The sequence below is a fragment of the Dermacentor variabilis genome, chromosome 2, assembly GCF_050947875.1.
Source record: "Dermacentor variabilis isolate Ectoservices chromosome 2, ASM5094787v1, whole genome shotgun sequence".
In the NCBI taxonomy this organism is placed as follows: domain Eukaryota; kingdom Metazoa; phylum Arthropoda; class Arachnida; order Ixodida; family Ixodidae; genus Dermacentor; species Dermacentor variabilis.
Genome location: NC_134569.1, coordinates 253,729,015 through 253,738,964, shown reverse-complemented (window position 1 = coordinate 253,738,964; position 9,950 = coordinate 253,729,015). Strand labels below are relative to the sequence as shown.

At 42.3% G+C, this 9,950-nt stretch overlaps 1 long non-coding RNA gene across 1 annotated transcript; it reads left to right on the top strand.

Annotated features, from left to right (window-relative positions):
• Positions 1 to 401: 401 nt before the first annotated feature.
• Positions 402 to 8,317, top strand: LOC142573240 (uncharacterized). The gene is made up of 3 exons (XR_012826259.1): positions 402 to 722; positions 2,083 to 2,173; positions 8,070 to 8,317. It is a non-coding gene; the product is annotated as an uncharacterized LOC142573240 (long non-coding RNA).
• The last annotated feature ends 1,633 nt before the right edge of the window (positions 8,318 to 9,950 follow it).

Here is a 9,950-nt window from a genome sequence, read left to right as displayed (position 1 = left end):
GTGAACGCAAATAGAACGGCAAGCTGCGCTTATGTCGATTCCCACAGTGCGTGGGATCTGCCTCTGTTGTTTATAATAATAATAATAATAATAATAATAATAATAATAATAATAATAATAATTATAATAATTGCTTAGAGGTAGCGTAAAATAAATAGCCCCGAAAGTAATAAACACATGTAGTTTAAAAGAATATATGTATTTATGCCTTGAAAACGAAACCGAAATTGCAATAACTTCCACCGACGGGTGTCGCCGCGATCGCTGCTGAGTCGCGGCGGGCCGCCGGGTGCACATGTGCGTGTTCTCCGCGACAGTCTTGAAGTTGTGAGTAATTAGATTGTTTTTCGCTACGTTTAGGCTGCACCACCTCGTTGTTTTCGTGTACTTTTGTGCTCATGGACGCGAAGGGAGCATCCCGACTGAAGACGACGCGATTATGCGTGAGAAAGAAAGGCAGTAGCGGCCTACGACATCGGTGTTTCTTTGTGACAGTGTGTTTACTATGCCTACGACGGCCGTCATTCGTGGCCAACGAGAAAACATCTTCCATTCGGCCTGAACAGTGATGAAGTGGACTTTTTTTTTTCGGCGGAATCCATCGTCAACATCGTCCATCCACTACGTAAACGAAGTGGCGTGCCCAGAGTACACGTCGTTACAGCGCTCCGCCTTCAAACCGAGGTGCCTTTCGCAAGGCGCATGGACGGCTCATATAAAAGGTACGTACGTGGTCACTCACATTCAGCGTCGCGTTTTTATGGTGCGTCATTGTGGTAGTAATTTTCGCGTAATTTCTTTAAAGGACAGCACAAGGTGTGTTGGATGCGAGTGTAGTATGTGTACTTCAGGCGGAGCCTACGGGCACCGAACGTGAAAAAGAAGTAAAAATATATCGGATGTTTCATTGTTCGTGTGTCCTCAACTAATTGTGACAGCACATAGAGTTGTAGAGAATTAAGTACTGCTACGCGTCAGTATACGGCGCAGGCAGGTAAATAATACTTTGGTTTGGCTAATTCATTCTGTTTATAACGGTGTCACACGGCCACTTTCGATCACGATTCAGCCTGTTCTGGATCGAAATTTGCCACCGCGATTGGCTCCCGTCCGCAGATTCAGCAAGGAAGCCAAACATGACCAGAAATTCGATGGCAGTCAGGATCGATCGTGGCCAAAAGTGTGCAGTGTGACAAACGTATTAAATGTCGCTTGTGTACTTGCACTCGTTTTGCTTTTATTTTTTATTTTTTGTCCCAGGTCACGTGGTAGGTAATGACGCAGGTAGCTTGCAATGCTTGTGTTTTCATCGCTAGAACTAATACAAAAGAACCACAACCATCCCGGCTATGTGGTTATCCTTCGTTTTTAGTTGTACTCGTTTGTTCTAGAAGCTTTCGTGCCGTTCAGGATGAACGCGTGGTTGCGCTATTTGTTTATGAATTAATCTTTTTGTATAAATAAGCACACCGAGCCTAATCATTTATTTCTCGACCTTGAACTCGTTATTTGGTTTCACGCACGCATGCTTATTACTACTCCTATTTGTTTTCTTGTTGTACGACTGAACCCTGCCTAAGGCGTCCTGTCAGTGGTCGACAGTATTTCTGAAATGAACTGCAATGAACATCCTACGGCTATTAATAATAATATTTGGGGTTTTACGTGCCAAAACCACTTTCTGATTATGAGGCACGCCGTAGTGGAGGACTCCGGAAATTTTGACCACCTGGGGTTCTTTAACGTGCACCTAAATCTAAGCACACGGGTGTTTTCGCATTTCGCCCCCATCGAAATGCGGCCGCCGTGGCCGGGATTCGATCCCGCGACCTCGTGCTCAGCAGCCCAACACCATAGCCACTGAGCAACCGCGGCGGGTTCCTACGGCTATTCTACGTTTCACTACCATATTCTAATGTCTAGTTATAAAGCGTATGGTTATTGTAACTATTCTTGGCTTGTATATATGTATTTATTAAGCTGGTAAATGCTTAATTGTGTTTGGAGTTTTGAGAGGTTCTTTTATTAAGTGGTCAATCTAGGGTGGTATTAATGGTGAGTTGTTTTCTTGTGCCCATGCAGTTAGTCAGCATGAAGCAATTGCATGGGAACCGGCTGATTGTCTTGGGCCTACACATTGCTCAAAAGACAGTGAAGATGTCTGAGCCGACAGGTATACTTTTTTCATCACGATTGGTCTACATATTTTTTCCACTGGAGGATGAAGACCTCTCCCAGTGAGCTCCAATTACCTCTGTCTTGCGCTAGCTGATTCTAAGTGAAGCCTGCAAATTTCCTGACTTCATCGTACAGTCTAATTCTCTACCGTCCTTGACTACCCTTCTCTTCCCTTGGCATCCGTTCTGTAACTCGAATGTGCCACTGGTTATCTGCCCTATGCATTACATGGTTGAAGAATGCACTTGGGCTAGTTGGTGCTCATTGCAGACTTGAGACATCAATAACTAGCGTAAAAAAGACGACAACATCAAGAAGCACATAAGACAGAACTCTAGACTTCAACTGAAATTTTTGCTGCACAGAAACATGGGATGCACAGAATGTCGACCGACGGAAACAACACAGGAGTTATCGGAACAAATTGATGAACAGGTTAATTTCACATACAAACACTCTTGGTAAGAGCCAGGGACGGCTGCTCACACACCTGTTCCCCACTTTCTTTATGCAAAGTGGTTCGTATATTTATTTCGCTGTGAACCTGCTTCTGGAGCTGCCTGACCGCACGATTGCTTTGAAACTGCTCGGTGCATGAGCACGTATGGCGATAATTGGCCAGGTGGCCACTAGTCACTAAGGCACTGAAAGCAGCCCTATGTTCCCTCAAGTCAAACAGGTCGGTGTTTAAAAGTCTGCTTCGGGGAACCAAGATAGGGCAGCTGTCAGTGGCTGCAGGCCATCTGGCCAATCGTTGCTGTAGGTGCTCATGCACTGAGCAGTTTCAAAGCGCTCATCTGCCCATGCGGCTGTAGAGGCAGGTCGACATGTAAATATTCGAAGCACTTTGCATCAAAAAGTGGGTGATAGGTGTGTAAGCACCCCTTCCCTGGCTCTCGCCAAAAAGAGTGTTTGTATCTCGAAATGAACCTATCCATCAATTTGCTCCGATACCTCCCTTGTCAGACAGGGAAAGGGAAAGATGAATGTTGCTTCCATTCATCGAGGTCGCATCCCCTGAATCCTATGTTTCTGTGTAGCCAAAATTTCAGTTGAAGCCTAGAGCTCTGTCGTGTGTCTGTTGTCGTCCGTTGTTTTTTTCGCACTATTTAATGATGTCTCAAGTTTGCACTACATGGCCTGACCAGCTCCCTTCTTTACTCGTTATGTCAGCTAGGATATCAGCTCCTTCGTCTGCTTTCTGAACCACGCTGCTCTCTTCCTGTTTCTGCTGCCATCAGGATGGGAGTGGACATGACAAATGAAACTGAGTGTCAGTTAGACAGAGGAGCAGTGAGACTTCCTGTGCTTTACCTTTTGTTGTTGTACATAAATGTTGAAATTGCACCAACACATCTTTTTCCACCTTGTGATTTTCCCATAGCTGTGACAAATGAATATATAGGCTTTAAGAAACTAGAAATGCAGTTTGCCTAAGAAAAAGAATACTTTTGCACATAAAGGTAATGTGTATGATGCTCTAACTCCTTTGATGCATGTGCCTTGAGAGGTGTTGATGTTGTTCTTCATTTCTTTCAGTAAGCTTTACTTGATGGGCACGACTTTGTATAAAGAAATAAGTTCTGAAGAAACCATAACACCTGACAGGCAGAATTGTTGAGGTTGAGAGCCAAGTTTTCTTTCATGACATTTTTTTCAGGCTGTGCTTGTTGACCCATGATGTTCAACAGTGCGGACTTGTACAAAGGACGTCGAAAGTGGCGAGAAATGGAGACAAATGCTATCACCTCTTTCTCCATCCTTTGTCGAGTTCACATTGTCGAATGTCATCGACCAATACCAACTAGCCCGTTTGCGTACCTGTACTAGTTGAGCTATTTCTGCTATGGTACTGTAAACCGAATGTGCTAAATTCAAAATTGGTGCCTTTTCTATCTTTGTACAAGTAAGTGTTTCATATAATAGTTTAAGGCATTATGGTTGATGTCATGTTTTGACACCACGATAACCTCATAAAATATATTCATGCCTGCGAAAGGTGCCTCTTGTACAAGTTGCATGCTGGCCTGATATGTAGAACAAACCTGGCAGGAGGTAGAGCACATGCTGTATTGTAAGCAAGACGCACGATTGCATTTACTTGGCAGTTATCGCAATGTTTTCTGATATTTACCTGCAGGAACATTAGTTATCTCAGCTGCTAAGGACACTGGTAAAGATATATCGCTAGACACTGGGAGCAGAAAAAAAATCTGATTTTGCAGTACTATTGAAGTCGTGCAACATTATGTCTAACCAAACTGGCAGGGATGCTAGCTGTTAAAAAGAAAGGGCTGTTTTCAAGAAAATTTCGCATTCCTAAATGTGTAAGTGAAATGCTCTATGCTTATAAGCTACAAAAGATTTCTAGGATAATCATGCTAGTTACACTGGCCATTTGTTAATTCAGTAAGGTTCACTGAAGCTTGTTTTAAAATTCACAGTGTCTTTATACAGGGTGATGATTTTAAGTTTTGTGGAATTTTTAAATATAACCTGTTGCATATAGCATAATTCTAGTCCTTGAGCAGGAATATTCAAACAGGCAGACATATCTTGCACAAGAAACCGAAACACATGTTCAACTAATTAACCAAAATCTATTAATTAGCCTTTCAATTAATTACTTCATGGCACATATAAACAAAAAGAAAGTGGCTTAACTGAGGGGCCGATGTTTATTAATCTTATCCTAAGAAGCCAGCAAACACTAACCAAGGACAACTTAGGGTAAATTACTTGTTATTAGTAAATGAAATAAAGAATTTATAAATTACTCAAAATGAAAGTGGATGAAAAAACAACTTGCCACAGGTGGGGAACGAACCCACGTCTTCGCATTACGCGTGCGATGCTTTACCAATTGAACTACAACAGGTGCCTTTTCCCCATCCACTTTCTTCGGTATTTATGTTTCCTAGTAGAACTCTAGGAGTGTTTGCCAGTGCCACCACATATTTGAAGCACATATTGTAGTTTACAAATCATAGCCAGTGAGATTACAAGATGCATCCACTTTGGAATTGATTTCCAGAATGATGCCAGTTTGGAGATATGTACCATCAAACTTGCCGTAAAATGCACTGTTGTTCCACTTACTTCTTTAACAAAATGTGCTTTTATGCACTGATGCACAAAAGTAACTGGAACACCCTTGTGTAGTGTTCTTTATCAGGAAATTATTCCTAAACTGGTGTCATCCTGGAAGTTCAAGTGCACACGTCTTCCAAGCTCACTGGCTACAATTCGTAAATTGCAATATGCACAGTAAAATAAGTAGTTACGAAGTGAATAGTGATTTTTTTTAATTAGTCGAACATGTGTTTCGATTTCTCATGCTAGTGATGTCCACCTCTTCAAATAATCTAGCTCAAGGACAAGAATGACAAGAAGGACAGGAAACTTTTAAAAATTCCATAAAACTTAAAAATGATCACCCTGTACAATGCTACTACAGTGCTAAACAGCCAGCAGCCTAATCATCACATTTAAGAATGCCGTAACAACACTGACAAGTGCAATAAAGTTTTCTGCGCTTCACAGATGAAAGATGTTGGCCATTAAAATGTTTGATCTTAGTGTAACTCACAATCAGATAACCAGCAAGATCAAGTGAAAGCAGATGACAAACTTCATACATGAAAGGCTTTAACTGTGCTTTGATTAAAATAGCTAAACTTCTGTTAAGCATGATGCATTCACTGTGTTGTTCCAGTTCAAAGCATCTAAATGATCAGATGCTAAAGAGTTCTTGCTTGTAAGATCTTTAGTGAAAACCTCTGTAATAAAAATACCAGCAGGATTGTGTGCTTGCTTAGTGGAGATGTCTAAGATGATGTTAAAAGGTGTAGGTAGGGCTTCCAGTAGAGATGCCAAATAGTTCTGAGAGAGGGCTTGTTACCAGCCACTGTGTAGGTCATAGATTAAGAAAAAAAATAAAGGTCAGCTTAGTGATGCTTAGTATAGTCATGCTTGCATTGTTTGTAATAGTGAGTATAGTGATGCTTGCATTGTTTGCCTGGGAAATCTGAAGAACAGCATCGTTTGTGCCTCTTGTTAAAGGAGCAAGCTTCTGTGAAAATGCTGATTTCTACTCCTATTAATAATGTATATTCCTGAGGAGGCAGGCAAAACAACAATGCCATGTGTTATATTAACCGATGAATGAAAGGTCATTGTTTAGGCACGTAAACCCTGCAAATTTGTTTTTGCCTTGTGACCACCACCTCCTGTGATACAATAGTTGGCATTTACACTGTTGGTTTTGGGAGCAAGGCATTAATGTCAAAGTACCTCTTGATGGTTACCCTGCAATGCATAGCAAAGCATATGGCTGCACCTTATTTTCAATATAACTTGCTTGTAGGGAAAAGTTGCAGTGAGATGATGTGGCTTCTCATTGTAAACTTATTGCATAAGAAAGGATTGATATATTTGTAAGCAATCTATTGGACTCAACACGAGCATCTTTATTTGTGCACATTCCAAATTGTAGTTTTGGGTCAGATGTCACACACTAAAACAAACTGCCCAGCGTTATTGCTGTAATATGAGGGCGGTTAAGGAAGTAATGCCTCCAAACACACTACTTTGCCAGTAGTACTGCAAACATTTTGGCTCTTTATCATTAATGCACTGATGTTTAAGCTATAGAATGTCACTCGCCCCATCTTCCTATCTCTTCGCGTTCCAAAGTAATCGATCAATGCATGGCATCCAGTGGTGATGTCCGCTTGAAACAGCGGGCTGTAATTGAATTTCTCACTGGGGAAGGTTCTACGCCCTTCAACATTCATTGCCATCTGAAAGCAGTTTACGGGGATGCCTGTGTTGAAGTCAGCATTGTGCGGAGGCGGGCAAGGACTGTGAAACATCAAAATCCAGCTGCATCAAACGTCCAGGATCAGCACCGAACTGGACAGCCCTCAACGGCCTCTGATGAGGATCATCAACATCAGGCAGACGAGTTGAATCGGGTCAATCGCAGGAACAAGCAACACCAGATTGCAAAAACACTCGCCATTTCCATTGGTTCAGTGAACCAGATAATTAAGAAACTCCTGGGTTACAAGAAGATATGAACTTGTTGGCTATGCATCAACATTTTCATGTCAGTCTTCAGTTGCCGTGGCACCCAACAAGCGCAAGTCTTCTTGTAACGCAGGTCTTTAATGATGTGGTTCACTGAGCCAATGGAAATGGCGCATGTTGTTGAAATCTGGTATTGCTTGATCCTGTGATTGCCCCGAGTCAACTTATCTGCCTGATGTTCATGACCCTCATCAGAAGCCATTGTGGGCCGTCCATTTCGGTGCTGATCCTGGAGGTTTGATGCGGCAGGATTTTGGTCTTTCACAGTCCTTGCCCACCTCTCCACAGTGCTGACGTCAACACAGGCATCCCCGTAAACTGCAGTCAGATGGCGATGAATATTTATATGCGCACAACCTTCCGCAGTCAGAAATTCAATTACAGCCTGCTGTTTCAACTGGACGTCACCACTGGATGCCATGAATTGCTCGATTACTCTGGAACGAGAAGAGATAGGAAGGTGAGGCGAAATTCGATAGCATAAACATAAGTGCATCAATGATAAAGAGTTCAAAATATTTGCAGTAATATTGGCAAAGTAGTGGGCTTGGAGGCAATAATTTCTGAATTGCCCTCATATAATTGTGTTGCCTGTCTCTCCTGCATTCATAATGTGGCAGAATAAATGCCTTATTCTTTCGAAATAATGATTTCTTGGAAGTAAGCACTATCTGTGCTTGTTTTCTTTATCCTGGTCTTCATGTGATCTTGAAATATTAAAGTGAATGATGCAGGGAAGCGCTGCTTGTCATGTTTCGTGTACTTTTCCTGACATTAAATTGCAACAAATCATTTTGCAGGTAGAAAACAAGCAGATGGCTACAGCGATCAATGAAGAAGTGGCTTCATCTATGATGGCTCGCGTTAGGACATTGGAATGGAGCTACACAAAGGCATCACCAGCCTCACCTGTGCCCTGGAACATTAGTTTGAATAAGACTGTTCTTCAGTGTAGAACGACCACAAGACTTGTCACCACATACAAGGCGTAGTGCAAGCTCTAAATATTGTACAGGTGGCTAGAATAAATGACCCTCCATGCAGTCACTTTTCCTGTATCTGTGGTGAATGGACCATTTCACGTAGAACACTCACACGTGATTATGTGTTTTCTCTCAAAGTTGCTATGCCATGCGTTTGGAAACACATTACCTATTGTATGCACACCGTACATAACATTTCTGTGTGCTAGCCTGACTGTAGACTTACGAAACATACAATGAAGTGCATGTGTACCCGATTCAACATGCCGTACTTCAACACCCTTATAGCAAGGGCTATTATATTGCTCATTACACCCGATAGGTGAAGGGGTAATATATTCCTGATCACACCCTTACACCCCATGGGTCGAAGGGTAATATGTTGTTCAAAACACCCTCAAGGGATAGGGTGTTATTGGAATATAGAATCACCATCATAAGGGTGTAATTGCCTATAAAACCCAGCTTTTTCTAGGGTGCTAGGGGGTTAGTTATAGACACTCAAAAAAACCCTTAGGGGTGTAAATTATTTTACAGTGTACAGTGCTGAAATTTAACACCCTTGTCTAGACGACTGGTATACTGCACGGGATGGGTTATTGGCTGGCCGCACTGCTCAACTTAGCCACGCTTGTCTTTGCAGCTCGAATGTTGTGTGTTGTGGCTAAATGGCCGGCCAAACTGCTTATCATTAGCATGTTTCTCTTCACGGTTGGTATGCGGCACGGGATGGTTATTTCGCCATCCGCACTCGCGAACTTTACTGCACTTGTCTTACGGCTGGTATGCAGCACGTGATTGTTAATTGGGCGGCCGCACTGCTTAACTTTACCGTACAGTCTAAGAAAAAAGAAAGTAAAAAGTGAGTCACGGCAACTTGACTCTCTTTTTTCTTCCGAAGACCCACTTTTGCGCGAGTAGAGTCAGAAAACAAGAGTCAACATTTGCGCATGGGTCGTTTGACTCTCAATAGTACGCGAAGAGTCATCGTGAAAGATCGCGATTCCTCTGATATTCGAAATGTGTCTACCGAGAGAAAGATTTTAATGCAGGAGAAGAAATACCAGGTATCCTCTTCTATTTTAGGCAGGCCCTCGGGTTCCTGTCCTGGTTGTAATGCGGTGTATCATTCTTTCATCCTTGTCATGTTCTGCAATTACTTCGAACTCTATATATTGATTTTTCTTGAGCATGTTTGTTGGTACCTCACACACTTAAGCGATAGCTGGTTTCCTATGCTAAGGAAGACCTGGATTTGTCACATTGGATTCTGACCATAAGTAAATCTAAAAAAAAATTATTGGCTACTATAAAGAGAGCACAGCAACGAGATAAGAAGTTCAGTAGGCGCACTCAACAGTGTCGATTGTAAATGTAATTCCGCGACTTAAAATTAAATTTTGAAGATTTAAGTTCCAAGTATCTTGTTATGAGGCGCACGGTAATGGGAAGCTGCAGATTTATCTTCAGCAGCTCGGGTTATTTAACGTGTACGGAATGCACGGTATACGCGCGTTTTCACATTCTGAACCCGTTGGAATGTGACTGCCGCGGTTGTGGTTGGACCCGTCACCTCGAGCTCAGCAGCGCAACACCAAAGCCACTGGGCTACCGCAGTGCATTGCGTTCCGCGACCAGAAACAAATATTAGCGTACGCAACACTGCTTTGGAACCCCCTAGAAATATAAGAACAAAAA